Here is a 20,822-nt window from a genome sequence, read left to right on the forward strand (position 1 = left end):
TGGAAGTGGAAAGCATTTAGTATGTTTCACATAGGTAAGCAATAGTGTGTTGACCTGATTATTCTATGCCCAGCTATTTGAACTGAATCAGAAAGTTACCTTATGGTCACTAATCAGTTTGTTTTGTTTGGGCAGAACAAAATATTCTAAAATGTTCAATTATAAGATTCCCAAGAATTAGATTACTGGAGACAATTAGAAAATATGCTCCAGGGGCGCCTGGGTGGCTCAGTCAGTTAAGTGTCTGACTTTGGCTCAGGTCATGGTCTTGTGGTTTGTGAGTTTGAGCTCTGTGTCTGGCTCTGTGCTGAAAGCTCGGAACCTGGAGCCTGCTTCAGATTCTGTGTCTCCTTCTCTCTCTGCCCCTCCCCCACTTGTGCTCTGTCTCTATCAAAAATAAATAAATGTTTAAAAAAAATTTAAAAAATATATGCTCTGAGCTGCTGAGCCCAATTCAGGTTGCACGAAACAACACACCAAATCAATATATTTTTTATTAAAATTTTCATTTTAATTTTTCATTCCATTCTTTATTCAGCAAGCCCACTGCTATTTTTAGTAGACCACAGTTATCACTAGTTATATATTTTGGGCTATTCATAGTGTATTTAATTAATGCCCAAGTATTTCATGTAAACACAGCTAGAAAATTTAATAGGATCCATTTTAAAATGTACACTAGATTTTTTAAAAATATTTATTTATTTATTTTGAGAGGGAGCATGCATTCCAATTAGGCCTCATGCTGTCAGTGCAGATCCTGACACAGGGTTCTATCCACAACTGTGAATGAGATCACAACTTGAGTCTAAATCAAGAGTAGGACATCAACCAGCTGACTAGCCAATGCTTTGTGATTATTTACCCTGTTAATAAAAGTAAATTTTTGGTTAAGATATATTCAAACTCCCACCAAATGTAATTTATATCTCTTCAAAGAATACTCATTGCTGGTATTTACAATAAAGTTTATTTCTTCAGCAAACAGTAAATAATGGGATGTAAGCAAGTAGCAACCCAAAAGGATACTTTTCATTATTTTTTAATACACAGGAAGATATTTTTCTCAGTACCCAAACTACTCCTTGTTATATTGGTGCTTTCAGATCTCAAATGCAAGTGGTGAAATTTATTCTTTGGTACATCCATTTGTTTCATTATTCATTGTTTATTGAGGAGTGAGCATTAAGCATCAGAGAAATTACAACATATTGATGCTATAAAAATAAATAACAGAAGGCCTTTGGTTCCAAGGAGCGTATAGTATAGTGTAGTGGGTTATCATGTTAACCGTGTTAACAGCTAATACAGAGAGTTAAACATTCACATGTATTAACTTATTTACTCCCTATGACAATTCAAAACAGTGACCCTTTTGAATGTAATCTTCACTTTACAGAGTGGGAAAAGTGAGTCACAGAAACATAGTAATTAGCTTTAAGGCACACATCTAATCAATATCCACGCCATATTTGAAACCAGGTGGTCTAGCACCAATGTCTGGGCTTTAACCCACTACACAAGAAAAAAAAATGCATAGGATGATGTTGGAATGTAGAGAAAATTCTCATCAATCAGGTTTAAGAAAATCTTTAGAATAGAGCTTTAGTTTTGATGAAGGAATAGGAAGAATTCCCTGAACAGTAGAGACTGTCTGTGTGATGGTGTAGAGAATAAAGTCTTTGTGTTCGTGTGGCAGTGTTCATGTAGGAAAAAAAGAAAGTAAATAGAGCTAGCATTTTAGGGAAAACATCAGGACATGATGGTTCTTGAATAATAATCTGAGAAATTTGAACTTGATTCTGGAAGTTGGGGTAAGTATTGAAATATTTTAAGGGCAGTAAGCAAGGCAGCAATTTGATAATAATTGCCTTTTAGAAGGTTCATCCTGGTAACCATGAGGTAGATGAAGGGGCCAATTGAAATGAACCATGAAAAAGTTTGTAAAAACTCAAACGTAAGTATTAACAGTAGAAGAAAAAGGAGACAAAGGGTGTCTATTTTCAGTATTTTAATTGGCTTTCATTTAATCATTTCTTGTGTGCTATGCATTTTATTTGCCACTATATATGTGTAATCTCTCTAATTCCTAAGCAGTTGTTCTATGAGGCTGATTTTTTTAGTGATGTTTTATATTGAGGTAATAAGGGCTTAGAGAATTTAAGTAGCTTACTCAAGGTTTACAGCTAGTCAGTGATAGATTTGGGATTCAAATCCGTGGCTTACATTGTTTCCAGTCTATGATGCTGGTTGCCATCAGTCTTTAAGGACAAAACTGCAGATTTCAAAGAAAAGTGATAGTGGAGTGGTAAATTAGAAGTGTGAATCTATATTAATACTCATGTTTCTAGTATTGCTGTGAATTTTGGCATCATGTCACCAAAATGTGGGAAAAAAAGGAAATTCTAATAGAATTTTCTCAAAAGAGATGTGTTTAATTGCTGCATTCATTTACTATCTCTTACTCCTCAAAGTCTAATTTGGCATCAGGCACCTCATCTGATAGATGATCAGCAATACTGTCTTTAAATCCAAAGAATGTTTTTAATTCTCTTATTAGCCTGCTTCTCAGTAACATCTATGTCTATTTTCCAACTAATTCCAACTTCCAATGGAGGCTGTCTCGATAGACAGTCTCACCATTTGAATTTCTTACAACAATGACTTGATTTTTTTCTCTTACCTCACTGTATCTTTGTCAAGCCCATCACTATGGGCCATTAAATAAAGGAGTTGGTTAAGCTTAGTGTTAGTATCTCTTCTAATCTCTGTTTTCTTTCACTTTTATGACTTCAGTTATTATTACCTATTCAGAGATAGCATGCACGTTCACAGGTCCCTTCTTTGCTATACCTTCCTGGCAATTTCACTCAAATATAGGAATCAAACAAACAGACAAAAAAATCATGATATTCTCCCTTATGTTTTTTCCTCAGCTTTCCTAATCTCTGTGAATAGCACTACAATCCATTTATATTTATAAGCAAAGGATTTAGCAGTCATCTTGGACACAGCATTCCTTCTCACCTTTCATATCTAAAGCATCACCAAGTCCTGTCAATTGCATTTCTTAAATATTTCTTACATCTTTTATTTTTCATATTCATGGAACACAATATCCCCTACTGTCCTTACTGCTATCATGGGGTTCTTAATAGCCTACAAACTGCTCTTCCCCTCATTCTGTAAGCTTTCCTTTAATGCATTCTCCGTAAAACATTGGAAGGTAATCTGTTAAAGTATACTTCTGGTCACATTCCTCCTATGCTTAATACCCTTTAAGGATACATATTGCTCTTAAGATAAAGGCAAGAATTCTTACCACGGCCCTCAGGACTCTACATCATGCAACCTCTAGTTTCTGTTCTAATTTCATGTTGTACCCATCTTCCTCTACTTTCTCTCATCCAATCTCACTGTCCACCAATAGTGTCAGACTTACTATTTGCATATATCGTTCCTTTTCTTTAGAGCACTTCCCCCTGGCCCCTTAACTATTGCTTTGAAGTTCACATAGTATTTCCTCTAGAAATTTTTCTCTAATCTCTTTCTGCCAAATCCCTCTGTTAAGGGCCCTTAAGTTCTTTATCTGTTGCAATTTTAGTTGTCCAATAGACAAATTAATATAAAATGTGAGTGGGTTACATTTACAGATCATTTTCTTGAACAGAATATTTTTTAAAGCTAAATAGCATGCTGATCTTCTACAAAGTCTGTCTGCTCTTTTAGGATGGAATTTTGCACCGAATTTATCGACACACAGTTGTATGTGTGTGTGGGGGGGGGAAGTTTGTGTGTATAATTATGTGTGCATATTTATTCTTAATGCATTCAGATTTTGTTATATCATCTTATGGGTCAAATCAGTGGCAGAAAAATATGAGAAAGACATATTTTCTCTCATATTTAGGGAAGGCTGTGTTGTGTTTAACAGATTTGAGAAAGACCAAATTGGGCAACTGAGGAGGAAAAAGACACAAAGAAAAATGAGGTTGACATATGAAAAAGACAATAATCCCAATCCAAGTCAATTTGAAATAAAATATTGTAAGCCTGTTGGACTAGAGATATGATTTACTACAATTATATTTAGGTTTGATTTGGTGGAGGGAGGCCTTCCTAGGTAATCATTCTTTGATGCCCTGCCTTGTGACTTTGAATTGCCTAGCTAGCTTCATAGAAATGGCCTAAACTTGCTCTCATTTTTCCTATTTATGAATTTAAGTTTTCTCCTATGGTTTTTGTAAGAAAAAATGCTTTTCTTTGGCTTGCCAAAATTTTTAGAAACAATAAACACAACTAGACATCTTCCTGAAAACTCAGACAGAAATCAAATAAACTCTTTTTAGTTGAGAACTTTTATTTTTCTGGAGTATAAAAGAGGATATAAGACAAGTATGTTGAACTTTCAACACCACAGAGAAATGGATCAAAATATTGCAGATAAATGTTTCATTCAAACTGCAACTCAGTTTTTATAATTAATGTTATCTAAATGGCATGGATAATTTTCAAAGAAAGCTTTACAATATACAATATAGGTCATACTCAGATGAGAACAATGGACTCAAGGTTCCTATCAGATAACCACATTTGAACTATAATAAAATTCTAACAGCTTTGACTTTGAAGGAAACCCAGTTGGGGTAGCATTCAGGAGTCTTACAAACTATGGAAAATGCAACTTGGATTAGGAGGGACCATGGTAGGAGACACTAAAGTGAAGCATTATAATACATCTTGTTGAAGGTATCTGCTTACTTTTTGAAAATCAAATTGTATACTTATAGAAACATAGATATATTATGAAATAAGATGACAGTCCACATGCATTTTTAAGACCAAACATCAATTTAAAAAAGTCTGGCACTTGTGGTAGGCCCTGGGTTAACCTTCTTACTCTCCTTTGATGTCTCAGTGTTTTGATGGAAAAGTTTAAGAAACCACAAATAGGCAATCTCCCAGGTCTCTTTAAAGTTTAATTACATAATCTGTATAAATATTTCTAATAGAACAACATAAAATGTAAATATGGCTGTGGTAATTCACAATTAATTCATGACTCCTTCCTAATACAGCAACTGAATGGCATTCTGATTAAAGAGGGATATGGCACAGTGAAGGAACATGGGTTGAGAGCAGAGAGATCTGGCTCCAAATCTTCATTCCATTATTTAACATCTTGGATACTTATTTAACTTTTAGCTCTCTTTCTTTGTCCATTAAATGGAGATGGTAATACTATATTTTTTAGTATTATGATAACAGAGACAGAATTTTGTAAAGTAAATGGCTGTTTCTACACATGAGGTAACCAGCACCCTAAATATGTGTTCTTCTTTTATTGAGTAAATTGAAATTCTACTGGTAATAATTGACTATCTTATTCATGTAGGTATCCTTAAGATATAAAACATTTATAAATTGTGTTCAGCACAGTCTTTGAGTTAGTGTCTGGGTACACCATTTGTTTTATCCCACTTTGAAGATTTTTTTGTATGATAAATATATTTTTTTGATTTGACATGATCTTCATGAAAAAAAAAGTTTGCCTTGTTTTTGTGTCCTTTCATTTAGTGTTCTGGTATGAGCATCCTGGGTATTTGATCAATAATTGTTGGATCTCTAATGTAAACAGTCTCACATCCAATTTTCCTATTTGGGTTAATGAGGGTTTTATAACAAATAAATCATTAACCCAAATGGGAAAACTAAAGGTGGACCTGTTTGAAGAGAGATTCAACGAGTATTCATTGCATAATCCAGGATGACCAAAACAGCATGCTAGCGGCAAGGACAATACAATAAACATTAATAAAATTATTTAATATAACTAATAATAAATACAATTAATTATAATAAATTAATCCAATTAACTATAATTAATAATTATAATAAAAACAATTAAGGCATAGTTTATTCCTCATTCTTATCTTATTCAAAATCACATCCCAATTCAAGCTGTAATTTTCTTCTCACATCCTTTCTATTTGCTCTCCCCTTCCTCCAGTTGCTTACTGCCCAAGAATAACAATTTTATAATTATTTTTAATTTATTTTATCTCCTTACCCTTTTCCCATTACACTGTTTTGCATTTCACTCACATACCAATCTTTAGCTGCCTTCTGGAGCAAGACTTTCTCTTAGTTCTCTATTTTACTCCTCACTCCTGAGTCTCTCTGGATAGGTGTCTGATCTACAGAGCCAAAATTTCCTGTGGCTATTTTAAAATTGATGAGGGTTGCTCAAAGAGCTAGTTAACCCATAGAAGGCTCATGTTATTTGTGTTCTACAAATTTGTAGTAAAGAAGAAAATATGTTGACTTTTATCATATTGCTCTCTTTCAACTGGTTATGAAAAGGGATATTTGTTATCTCCAACATTTGGTGCATTCACTATACATTTGGTAAAGAGAAGAAATAAAATTTGGAGACCAAATAACACCTAGAGACAAATGCATTGTTTAGAACTGCAGAAGGTAAATTTACAAGAATGGATGTATTTGGATATATTATTTTGTTTTCTTCTTTTCTATTTACTAATTGAGTTTGTTACAAAAGAATTTTTTTTAAACAGCCAGATAAGGAAATACATAGGATGAAGCCTGGACCATGAGCACAAGAGCTTCTGTCCCTGTAGAATTAGGGGATGCCATCCTCCTGGCACATGGACATGACTTTTTTTGTTTTGTGGTAAAATACACTTAACATAAGATTTACCATCTTGACCCTTTTAAAGTACATGGTTCACTGTGTTAAATATATTTTCATTGTGCAACCATTACGACCATTCATCTTGTAAAACAAACACTATACTCATTAAGCAATAACTTTCCATTATCCTTCCTCTCCCCTAGACCCTGACAACAACCATTGTGTTTTGCCTTTATAATTTTGACAACTCTAATTACCTCATATAAGTTTAATAATAGAGCATTTGTCTTTTTGTGAATGACTTATTTCACCTAGCATAGTATTCTCAAGATTTATCCATGTTGTAACATATTGCAAAATTTCCTTTTAAGGCTGAATAATATTCTAAGTATATACCACATGTTGCTTATCCATTCACCTGTGAATGGAAACTTGGATTGCTTCCATGTTTTAGCGACTATGAATACTTCTGTGAATATGGCTGTGCAATATCTCTTTGAGACCTTACTTTTAATTCCTTTGGGAATAGACACAGAGGTGGAATTGATAGATTATATGATAATTCTATTGCTAATTTTTTTGAGTAACTACCATATTGTTTTCCACAGTGGCTATATAGTTTTTCATTTCCATCAACAGTGCACAAGGGTTCCAATTCTCCCACATCTTCAACACTTGCTTTTTTTTTTTTTAATATTTTTGATAGTAGTTATCCTAACAGGTGTGAGGTGGTAACTCATTGTACTTTGTTTTTAAATGCTTTTCTGGTTTTATTGAGAAATCATTGGCATACATTACCATTTAAGTTGAAGGCAGACAGCATAATGGTTTGATTTACAGATGTTGTGAAACAATTACCACAATAGGTTTAGTTAACATCTATCATCTCATGTAGACACAGATTTTAAAAAATATATAGTTTAGATTTGCATTTCCCTAATGATTAGTGATGCTGAGCATCTTTCATTGGAAATTGGTATATCTTCTTTAGAGGTATGTCTGTTCAAGTTCATTGCCAATTTTGAAGTGACTTTTGTTGTTGCTGAGTTTTAGGAGATCTCTATATTACATATTAATCTTATATCAGATATAGGAGTTGCAAATATTTTATTCTGGGGGTTGCTGTTTTACTCTATGCATGGTTTTTTTTGCACACTTAAATGTTTTATCATGAAGTCAAATTTGTCTGTATTATATTCAATAAATCATTGCCAAATCCAATATTGTAAAGATTTTTTCCTAGTTTTCTCCTAGAGATAGACAGTTTTTTGGTCTTAAATTCAGGTCCTTGATCCATTTTGAGTTAATTTTTGTATATGGTATTAGGTAAGGAGAATGCTATTCTTTTGCCTCAATATCCAATTTTTTTCAGCACCACTTGTTGAAAAGACAGTATTCTCTCCACTGAATGGTTTGGGTACCCTTGTAATAACTTATTTTACCATATATGTGAGGGCTAATTTCCAGCCACTCTTCTATTCCAATGCTCTACATACCTGTCTTTATGCCAATACCAAACTGTTTTGATTACCGTAGCATTGTAGTAGGTTTGAAATCAAGAATTGTGTCTTCTGGTTTTGTTCTTATTTATCAAGATCCCTTAAGATTTCTTATGAAGTTTAAGATGGGTTTTTCTATATCTGCAAAAAATGTCATTGGGATTTTGATAAAAAATTATTAAGTCTTCTAATCCAATAACATGGACTGTGTTTTATTTATATCTTTAACTTCTTACGGCAATATTTTGTAATTATCACTGTCTTTCATGTCCTTCATTAAATTTATTCCTAAATGGTTTTTTTTGATGACATTGTTTTGTAATTTCCTTTTCAGATTTTTCATTGTTTGTGTCTAGAAATGTAACTGATTTTTTTCATTTTGACTGCGTATCCTGCTAGTTTTCTGAATTCATTTATTCTCATAGTTTTTCTTTTTCTTTTTTTTTTAATCTTTGGGGTTTTCTATGTATAAGATCATATAACTTGCAGATATGTTTACTTCTTCCTTTCCGACTTGAATGCCTCTTTTTTTTTTTCTTCCCGCATTGCCCTGGCTAGAAATGCCAGTACTATGTTAAATAGAAGTGGTGAAAGTAGGCATCTCACTTTGCTTCCAAACTTAATGTTGAAAGGAAAGTGTTTCCTCTAAGTATGGTGTTCACTGTAAGTTTTACATATGATTTTTATTATATTGAGGTAGTTTCCTTCAGTTCCTAGTTTATTGGGTGTTTTGTCATGAAAAGTGTTGGTTTGTCGCTTTTTATGCAGCAATTGAGATTATTAATTTTCTTTACTCTGTTGATGTGGCATTGGTCAGTTTTATATGTTGAATTATGCTTGTATTCCAGGAATAAACCTCATTTGATCATGGTGTTTAATCCTTTTAATATGCTGTAGAATTCTGCTTGCTAGTATTTTTGTATCAATGTTTATAAAGGATATGTGTCTGTAAGTTTTGTTTTGTTTTGTTTTTTTTCCCCTGTATCTTTTTCCGGCTTTTGCATCAGGGTAATTTTGATCTCATAGAAAGTGTTCTTTTTTTTTCTAGAAAAGTTTGAGGAGGAATTGCAATTAGTTCATCTCTAAATGTTTGGTAGAATTCACTAGTGAAGGCATCAGGTCCAGGGCTTTTCTTTGTAGGGAGATTTTTGGTTACTGATTTAGTGTCTTTACTAATTATAGGTCTATTCACATTTTCTATTTCTTTATGATTGAATCTTAGAATGATTTGTGTTTTGTTGATATAATATTCCTAATACTCTATAATCCCTTTTATTTCTGTATTATGGTTTTGATAATCTAGCTGAAGGGTTGTCAATTTTGTTGATCTTTTCAAAGAAAAATCTTTTGGTGCCACTGATTTTCTCCATGTTTCTACTATTTCCTTCCTTCTGCTTTTATGAGTTACAGACTAGATAAAAAACAAACCAAAATGATTTGAGATCTTCTTTTAATACAATTATTTATAGCTATAAATTTCTCCCTTAGCACTTCTTTTCCTGTGTTAGTATGTTGTGTTTTGTAAGTGTTTTCTAATTTCCCTTGTGATACCTTCATTCATCCATTGATTTTTTTTTAATGTATTATTTTTAGTTTCCACCATTTTGTGAATTTTCTAGTTTCCTTTTGTTTTTTATTTCTACCTTCATCCCTTTGTGGTCAGAGAAGACACTTTGTATGCCATATATATCTTTTTAAATCTACCATGACAATCTGTGGCCTAATGTAAGGTCTATCCTGGAAAATGTGTATTCTGTTGTTGGATCATTCTCTATGTATGTAACATTTATTTGGTTTGTTGTGTTTTTTAAGTCCTCTCTTGCCTTATTTATCTTCTGGTTTTACTATTCATTATTTTAAGGTAGGTATTAAAGTCTCTGACAAGTATTGTAGAACTGTCTTTTTCATCCTTCAATGCTGTCACTTTTTGTTTCATACACTTTAATGATCTGTTATAACAATCATAAACATATATATACCTAATATCTTCTTGTTGCAGTAGAACTTTAATATATAATGTCCTTCTTTATCTCTTGTAAAAGAGATTTTGTCTTATTTAAAATCTATTTTGATTTAAAAGTCTATTTTGTCTGGGGGTGCTTGGGTGGCTAAGGTGTTTGAGTCTGACTCTTGATCTCGGCTCAAGTCATGATCTCACAGCTTGTGTGTTTGAGTCCTCCCTCAGTCTCAGTGCTGACAGCATAGATCCTGCTTGGAATTCTTTCTTTCCCTCAAAATAATTTTTTAAGTCTATTTTGTCTGATGTTAGTATAACTACTCCTATCCCATTTATTTCTTTTTTACTATTTTATGGAATATCTTTTTGTATCCTTTCACGTTTAACCAATTTTTGTCTTTAGATCTCAAGCAAATAGCATATTGTTAGATGATGGTTTTTGTAATCCATTCTGCCAGTCTCTGTCTTCTGATTGGAGAGTTGCATCCATTTATATTTAAAGTAATTGCTGATAAAAAAGAACTACATTTGTCATTGTGCAATTTGGTTTCTATACACCTCACTGCATTCCTGTCCCTAATTTACTGTCTTTTGTTATGTTTGTTTTGTAGAAAATGTTTTAATTCCTTTTTCATTTTCTTTGTGTGTATTTTTTATAGCTATTTTCCTTGGAGATTATATTCAATATCCCAAAGTTATAGCATTCTAATTTGAATTTATATTACCTTACTTCCATAACATATAAAAACTACTCTTTTACAGCTTTGTTTTCACTCTTGGTTGTTAATGTCACAAAATTACATCTTTATACATTATGCGCCCCAAAACAAAGTAATATTTCTTTTAAATGCATTAGTCTCTTAAATTATGTAAAAATTAAGATTTAGAGATACTAGCTTTAACGTTAATTTTTTCTTTAAATGTGTTCATCTCAAATCATGTAGAAAACAAACAGCAGTTACAAAGCATTGTTATAATACTAGCATTTATAATTTTTGCATGTAGTTATTGAAATCTTTATTTCTCATAAACATACAGTTATTGACTAGTATCCTTTTATTTCAATTTTTAGGACTCCTTTGAATATTTCTGGAAGGGCAGGTCTAGTAGTCACAGAATTTTCTGGCTCTTGTTTAGCTGGGATTGTCTTCATTCTGCCATCTTTCATAATAGACAGTTTTGCTAGATATAAGATTCTCAGTTGATAGTTTTTTTAAAGCATTTTCAGTATGTTAGCCCATTGTCTTCTTTTTATCTTATTGTATATGATAATTTTCTTTGCTGATTTCAAAATACTCTTTGTCTTTTGAAAGTTTGATTATAATGTGTCTCAGTGTGGGTCTCCTTGAGTTGATCTTATGCAAGTTCTTTGAGCTTCTTGGATGATTATATTCATCTATTTAATCACATTTGGGGAGTCTGTAGCTATTATTTCTTCAAATGTTCTCTCTGCCCCTTTCTCTCTCTTCTCTTTTTGAGACTCTCATGATGCATATGTGATATGTTTATTTCTTTTCTCTTGCTTGGTTCTTGGTTGTCTCTCAAATCTTTGTAATTGTCCCACGAGAGTATTTTTATTGGTTTTCTGTAGATGAGGGTATGCTATGACCTGCCGGTGTGCTAAAAGGGAGGATTTTAGTTAGTAGCAACAGTCAGGTTGATTGGAAGTCAGACCTTCAAGCAGCATCTCCTGATGCCAAACAAGTTTGCCACAAGAAAATAGAATTATAGGACAATATCTCGATGAACACAGATGCAAATTGAAATCAATAATGCAACATGATTTATTCCAGAAATGGAAGGATGATTCAACATCTACAAATAAATCAACATGATACACCATATTAACAAAGCATAGAATAAGAATATATACGATCATCTCAATAGGTACAAAAAAAGCATTTGATAACATTTAACAACCATTTATGATACAAGCTCATAAAGCAAGTAAAGAGGAGCATACCTCAATAAATGCCATATGTGATAAGCCCACATCATCTTATTCAGTGGTTAAAAGCTGAAAGTGTTTCCTTTAAGATTAAAAACAAAACAAAAATGACTACTCCTGACTCTTTTATTTAATACAAGCAAGAAATAAAAGCATCCAAATCATAAAGAATTATCACTATTTGCAAATGACATCATATTATATACAGAAAATCCTAAAGATTCCATTAAAAATATTGCTGGAACTAAAAAGAATTCATTAAAGTGGCAGGATACAAAATCAGTATAAAAATTTGTTGCATTTCTATTCACTAATAACTAATAACATAAAAAAAATCCCATTTGCAACTGCATTAAAAAGAATACCTAGGAATAAGTTTAATAGAAGAGATGGAAGGTCTGTACACTGAAAACTATAAGACATTGAGGGAAAAAAAATTGAAGACACAAGTGGAAAGATACCTGATGTTCTTGGATGGGAGGAATTAAAGCTTCCTACTATTTAAAACAATCTAAAGAGTACAAATATTCTCTGTCAAAATTATGAAGTGGAACTTTTCACATAAATAGAACAATCCTAAAATGTGTATAGAACTATAAAAAACAATGAATAGCTAAAAGCAATCTTGAGAAAGAAGAACACAACTGGAAGCATCATGTTGTCTGATTTCATACTATATTATGAAGCTATAGCTTTTAAAACAGTATGGTATTAGCACAAAACCTGAAACATAGATCAATTAAACAGAGAGAATAGAAATAAACCAACATTTACATGGTCAATTAATATGACAAAAACAAAGAATATATAATGGAAAAAGATAGTCTATTCAGTAGTGTTGGAAAACTGAACAGCCACATGCAAAAGAATGAAACTGAACTATTATCTTACCCAAAAACTAATACAAATGGATTAAAGACTTCAGTGAAGTACCTGAAACCATAAAACTCCTAAAACATAGGCAGTAAGATTTCTTAGATGGGTCTTAGTGATGAATTTTTGGATTTCACACCTTAAAAGCAAAGGCAGCAAATGCAAAAATAAGCAAATGAGACTACAAATGAAAAGATCCATAAAGTGAAAAGGCAACCTATGGAATGGGAGAAAATATTTGCAGATTATATATCCAAGACTTTAATATGAGCTAGAGAAGAGAAAACAACTCATATAATGCAATAGCAAAAATCTAACAATCTATTTTTTAAAAAAATGGGTGGAGGCTCTGAATAGACATCTTTCCAAAGAAGACATACAAATGTCTAACAAGTACATGAAAATATGTGAAATATCACCAAACATTAGGGAAATGCAAATCAAAACTTCAGCGAGATATCACCAGTCTGAATGGCTAGTATCAAAAAGATAAGACATAACAAGTGTTGGCAAGGATGTGGAGAAAAAGAAACACAGACTATCAATGAGAATGTAAATTGTTATAGCCACAATGATTGAAATAGTATGAGGTTCCACAAAAAATTTAAAAATAGAACTACCAGCAATTCTACTTCTTAGTGTTTTCGTTTTCCTCAGATAAATACTAACTCAAAAAGATCTATGCACATTCATGTTCATTTCAGTATTCTTTACAACAGCCAAATTATGGAAATAATCTAAATATCCACTGATGGATGAATGGCCAAAGAAAACATGTTATATACATATGTATACACAAATAGGCACATGCATACACAAAATGGACTATATTTAGCCAAATCTTGCCATTTGTGACAAGGATGGTCCTTGAGGCCATTATACTAAGTGAAATAATTGAGACAAAGAAAGCCCTCCATTCATAGGTGGAATCTAACAACAAAAACAAGCTCATAGGTACAGAAAAGAGAATTGTGAGATTGGAGGATATAGAAGTCAAAGAGTATAAACTTCCAGTTATAAAATAAATGTTGTGTCATGCTGTGTAGTTAATATTAACTTTTGCATACTTAAAAGTTCCTAGAAAAATATATCCTAAAAGTTCTTATCAAAAGAAATAACCACCATGTTGGTAATGGATGTTAATTGGACTTAGTGTAATCATTTGCAATAAATATATACACCTATCAAATCAGTTTGTTGTACACTTAAAATTAACATGCTTTATGTCAATTATATCTCAATTAAAAAAATATAAAACTGATTATATAGATATGTGAGTGGGGGAGGGGCAGAGAGAGAGGGAAACACAGAATCCGAAGCAGGATCCAGGCTCAGAGCTGTCAGCAGAGAGCCCAACTCGGGACTTAAACTCACAAACTGTGAGATCATGACCTGAGCCAAAGTCTGACGCTTAACTGACTGAGCCACCCAGGCACCCCAAAACTGATTATTTTTAGTGTTTTTCCATGGATGGGTTCTTGGTACTGGTACTTTAGCCAAGGCAGTGTTTCAATGTAGGAGATAATCCTATTTATGGCAATATTTGGCATTCTACAACAAAACCCCAAATATTCTTTCAATCATTGTGACATCAAAAAAAAATCCCTCCTACATTTTTAGACACCTCCCTAGTTTTGGGACTACTCCTTTTAATGAAAGAGGATAGTTAGAAGGATAATAAAAAACTTTTGTTCTCAAAAGAGTAAAGAATACATTTTAGAAGAATTGAGGAATGTAGGAAAAAAATAGATGAACTTCATAGGAAACTGCATATTTTTAAAGCCATGAATACTATTTTGAAAAATAACAAAAGGTACATGCTTTAAAAATAGATACTTTGGGGCACCCCTGATCTCGGCTTAGGTCATGATCTCACAGTTCGTGAGCTCAGGCCCCACATCAGCTCTCTAATGACAGCACACAGCCCACTTTGGATCCTCTGTCCTCCTCTCTCTCTCAAAAATAAATAAAACATTAAACACACACACACACATATACATATGTACTTAGATGTAATTTCTTTTCAAAAAGAATGCTGGAAAGACCTAGGTTTTAAGGATTACTGGGTTAGTAAAGTCAATGGGAACTCAAAAATATCCAAAAGAATTGGAAAAAGGAGAGATCTCATGGGAAGTGTGGAATAAATAACCCAGAGAACTAAGACTTAAAAAAAATGTCATTTACTCTGTCAAGTTGCACATAGAAGATTAACAAGAAAGCCAGTTGGGAAACCACTGTTTAAAGATCAGGACAACTATAGAATAAGGTTACATACAATTTGGACAGCTTGAATACTGAAATAATTATTGAGTAATTTTCAAGGTGAGTCAGTTATTAAAATGCAGATGTTGCTTGTGCCCTGGGGAAAGTGCTTAAGAAATTTATGGATTAGGAATCTAAGAGAAGTTAAAGGAATATGGTGTAAAACTAAAGGGAAACAGGCAAGGCCACAATTAGTAGAAACAAATCCCAGGCTAGATATTAGAATGAGGGAATTTCCTCTAGATGGAATAACTCTACCCAGGAGAGGTAAGGTCTTTTGAACAATAAGTGGTAGTTCATGGCCAGGCCAGCTGTAAGTATGACAAATGCATAGGAAATAAAACAAAGAAGCTGTGAAAGGTATGAAAGGTAGTGACCGTTGTTGTTCTTTGTATTTCTGATCTGTTTACTCAGAGCAGATGGCATTTATCATTGAACTTTAAGCACACATGTATGAGGACCTGGGAAAACACTGGGATGCTGTGTTCACATTTATATATGATGTGCATTGCTTGTTAATGCTTTTTTTAAAATTATTTTTTAAATTTACATCCAAATTAGTTAGCATATAGTGCAACAATGATTTCAGGAGTAGATTCCTTAGTGCCACTTACCCATTTAGCCCATCCCCCTTCCCACAACCCCTCTAGTAACCCTCTGTTCTCCATATTTATGAGTCTCTTATGTTTTGTCTCCCTCCCTGTTTTTATATTATTTTTGTTTCCCTTCTCTTAAAGTCTTCATATGAGTGAAGTCATATATTTGTCTTTCTCTGACTAATTTTGCTTACCATAATACCCTCCAGTTCCATCCACGTAGTTGCAAATGGCAAAATTTCATTCTTTTTGATTGCCAAGTAATACTCCAGGGTATATATATACATCTTCTTTATCCATTCATCCATCGATGGACATTTGGGCTTTTTCCATACTTTGGCTGTTGTTGATAGTGCTTCTATAAACATTGGGGTGCATGTGTCCCTTCAAAACAGCACACCTGTATCCCTTGGATAAATACTTACTAGTGCAATTGCTCAGTCGTAGGGTAGTTCTATTTTTAGTTTTTTGAGGAACCTCCATACTGTTTTCCAGAGTGGCTGCACCAGCTTGCATTCCCATGCTTGTTAATGCTTTAATAGTTAATCAAAGTAAAGATAACTTAAACCAAATCTGAGTCATCAATCTTCTAACTTTGCTCAAAATGAATGCTCTCAGCTAATGCACAACTCATACATTTTAAATCCTTTACTTTTGTAAGTTCTATATGTTGAATTTGGAGACCTATACTGGAATGTTAAGAGTACTAACATGTTTAAGTTTCTAAATAGAAAGCAGGAATATAAATAAAAGGAACCCAAAAGGTAAACACTCTTTCCAAGGAGGAGAAATAGGTAGAATAAATATGAATCAATTCTGGGGCATTGGGAAACTGAAGATAGCCATGAATGATTGGATGGGTCAGAAAACTGTTGACAGGGAGTAAATGACTGGGGTTATTCACATTATAAAGCTGTGCATGTTGCCAATAGAATTATCTGCTATAAATGTAAATTACTCTTAGAAGAAGTCAGAGGTTTTAGAACTGGTTAAGACTCTAATTGTATAACAGATAATACTGATTAAAGAGAGAGCAGACTAGTCCTATGGTTTTGGTACTTTGCTAGGTACAAGAGTATCTACCTCATATCCAGGGGTTGGGGAACGAGTTCATGGGACTTCATTTTTGATACTGGGGTTTTATTTTGTATGGTTAAAGGCATCCTTCCTTTCTAAGACTGAAAAATCTGAGAGGCGGTGAATTCTGGGGCTACCAGTTCAAAGAAGCCAATTTAAATCTGAATATGGAGTAAGTAGGTTTATGAGATCCCCTTAGCCTAATAAAATGCTAGGAGTCTGAATTAAATATTAACAAAGAGGGGCACCTGGGTGGCTCAGTCAGTTAAGCGTCTGACTTTCGCTCAGGTCATGATCTTGTGGTCTGTGAGTTTGAGGCCCATATCAGGCTCTGTGCTGACAGCTCAGAACATGGAACCTGCTTCAGATTCCATGTCTCCCTCTCTTCCACTCTCTGTCTCTCAAAAATGAATGAACATTAAAAAAATTTTTTTAAATTATAAAAGATTTGAGCAATATCAAATTGACAGAAGTTGAATCATGTCCTACCCATCTCTTGTACTTCCACAATTATTAAATCTCTGAAAAGAAAGTAGGAGAGATTTAGGTAGTTCTGTATACCTATCTTGGATAATTCATATAATTTCTGTATGACTATAAATCTAGCCATGTTTTACTTTTTGAAGGGTCCCTTTGGAAATCAGATCATACAGTTCTCACACAAGTATAGAGGACTGAAAGCAAATATCGAACAATTGATCCCATGGTAGCCAGAGATTGTTTATAAAGGAAGTTCATAGAAATGGTAAATTTTTATAAATGAGAAAAGTATTTAGATTTAGAAAATACATTTGATATGTGCCCCTGAAAGAGACATGGCAGTACAAAATTGCATTTTGGAACAAGTTATGCTCCAAATTTTCTTATGTAAGGAAATTTCAGTAGATGTATGAGAAGACCATCAAGTGTAAAATTATCTTATTAATGTCCACATCAAAGGATAACAATAAAAAAATAACTATATTAAGGACTTAAAGATGGTTCTTTGGAAGTTAATGGGAAAGCGGCAAGTAATAGCTGAGAATTAACTATCCTGGAGGAAAGGGACACCTGGGTGGCTCAGTTGGTGGAGCCTTGACTTCAGCTCAGGTCATGATCTTTCAGATCCTGAGTTCAAGCGAGCATGGAGCTCGCTGCAGATCCTCTGTCCCCCTCTATCTCTGCCCTTCCCCCTGCTTGTACTCTCTCTCCCTCTCTCTCTCAAAAATAAATAAACAAAAAACAAAACAAAACAACAACAACAAAAAAACCTATCCTGGAGGAAAAAAGATAAACGAGGAGAAGGCCCAGTTAGTTAGGTCACTGCTTGGGCCAGCAGTGAAATATCTACCACTGATTTTACTAGATTCTGCCAGGGCTTTAAACACAACATAATGAAACAACTCTTCCTAAAGACCCACGTTATATATGATACTAAGATTGGACAGTCCACTGAAGAGTAATAGAAGGCAGCTTTCTTGAGCTAGGATATATGCTTTTCAGAACCAAAATATCCCTCAAATGAGATAGACACCCCAAAGTTTATTTCTTTAGATGCAGAGAATGTTACAGAACAGGCCTTTAGACAGGCCTTAAAGCCTAAGCTATCTTCTCTCAGCTTTATTAACAAAATTGATATTCTAGTATCTTTCTACATCTTTATCTGACTTAGATTTCACTTTAGGAGGGGGAAATTGGCATACTTATTATATCCTCTCAAACTCAACATTAGCCTATATATTTTAAAATCCTGGTCTCTAGAATATTTGTCATTATAGCCACGGTGCCCAGTACAGGACATGGAATACAGTAATGTTTATTGGAATAATGCATTTATTTTAGGACATTTTAATTATTTTAATCCTTATAATAGCTTTCTAGATGAGGTATGAAAACCCTGTTTTAACAAAATGGCAAACTGTGGTTTCAAAGGTTAAATGACTTGGAATTAAATCTATGTCTGTTCCCAATTTTTATCCCTCTTCCCTATGCCAGGCTTTGTCTCCAAAGAGAAAGGAAGCAAGATCATCATTTTGCTAAATAACCCAGAAATTACATTGTAATTGGAGATAAACTAAACAGACAGGTTGAGAATTTGGAAAGTCTTCTTTAAGTTTTCATTTTAATTCCATTTAGTTTTAGGTATATATTTTGGAAAGCCTTAACACCAGATTAAGAAGTCTAATGATGTTGATTAGTTATTGAGAGTCATTGGAAACATTTTGGGGTGAATCACATGATTATGTAACTTAGAAGGTGGTAAACTGAAGTTTGGAGACCATTTGGAAGGCTGATGCATATTGTTCTGGTGCATGATGTTATAGAAGCCTGAATTAGGTTGGTAACAGTAGAAATGGAAAATGCTGGAGTTTTAGGATATTTTTTAATTAAGAAATATTAAAAATATTGTTGATGTATTATTAATTTTAGTTTTGATTTCCATTCTGTCTTTGTTACCAAAGAAGTCCATCCAAGTAATTATACAGTCCCAGATTAAAACACCTAACACATGCCAGTAAGTGATCCATTTACTCACTATGAATCTGTGAGTAGAACCATGGAGTAATGTCATTTCTCAAAGGCAAACTCAGTGCTCCCACTTGTAAAGTGGTGCCAAGATTATAGTTTATCAGCAGTTTAAAATTAACATGAACCATTAATCTTATTTCTCCTTAAGGCACCACTTTGATTTTGCTACTTCTCTACTAGAAAGCCATCCAAGGTCCCCATTATCTTCCAAAACCCATAATTCATTCATCAAAATGTGAGCCCAATTGGATTTTTATCCCTATTAATTCTACTCCTTTTACAAAATTGATAAAACTAAGAAAAAAAAAAAAGGATCAACATACTGTGTGCTACACCCAACTTCCAACTTTTATCTTCGTATCTTTGCTAATAGGAATCCCATTTTCAGTCCTGGACCTGAAGCAAATCTGCCCAGGTTTCAATCTCTGAGACATTGAGCAAGTTCTAGGATTTCCTGGTGCCTTGATTTCTTTTTTCTTTCTTGCATTGTTTTTAATTTGTAAGTATTAAATAGGCATTATATAGTGAGACATGATAATGTGTGAGTTAATGTATTACCTAATATTAATATTGTTATTTTGACTAGTAGGTCTGATCCACTCCAAAGAAGTAATATTACTTGGGGTGGCTCAGTCGGTTAAGTATCCAACTTTGACTCAGATCATGATCTCACGGTTTGTGGGTTCGAGCCCTGCATGGGGCTCAGAGCTAACAGCTCAGAGCCTGGGTCCTGCTTCAGATTCTGTGTTTCCCCCTCTTTCTCTCTATTAAAAATAAACATTAAAAAAAGAAGTAATATTTCTTGAAGTAAAGAAACTATAATTTTCCTTTGAATATTTTGCAATTGATTTAATTATTATTGATATCATAACTTTTATTGTGAGGTATTTGGAACAAGAGAAGGACATGGCTAATTAATTTAGTTTTTGAACAGCTAAAGATATCTGATCTGTTTTCTCTAAGCCACTAGTCAGTGTGTCAGAGGGAATTCCAAGAGCTATTTAAGATATATGAAGAGATATGAATACTAACTCCTGAGGTCTTTATTCCTGTTGTCTAAAGAATCATAAAGGCACATCCTAGGTGATAAAAATTTACTCCTCCAGACTTGACAATTTTACATCAGAAATGAAATTCAGTAGCTCACCCTAATTTTCTAATTAATAGCTAAAAACACTACAGATTTTCTATGAGCAATTCCTCAAGTAAGTATAGGAACTAAATAAATAGGTAAGGATTTTTATTATCAGACTACCTAAAGAATAATCTATTTAAGATAATTGATACATCTTGAGCAGGGGATATTGCTAACTGGGCAATGAGATCTTTTGTAAATTACATACTAGGATGTAACCCTATCATTTCAAGTAAAAAAAAAAAAATCTTGCTGTTTCAACTCTTAACTATTGAGAACAAACCAATGTTTACCAGAGGGGAGGTAGATGGG

Source organism: Prionailurus bengalensis, chromosome B4 (genome assembly GCF_016509475.1).
Source record: "Prionailurus bengalensis isolate Pbe53 chromosome B4, Fcat_Pben_1.1_paternal_pri, whole genome shotgun sequence".
Taxonomy (NCBI): domain Eukaryota; kingdom Metazoa; phylum Chordata; class Mammalia; order Carnivora; family Felidae; genus Prionailurus; species Prionailurus bengalensis.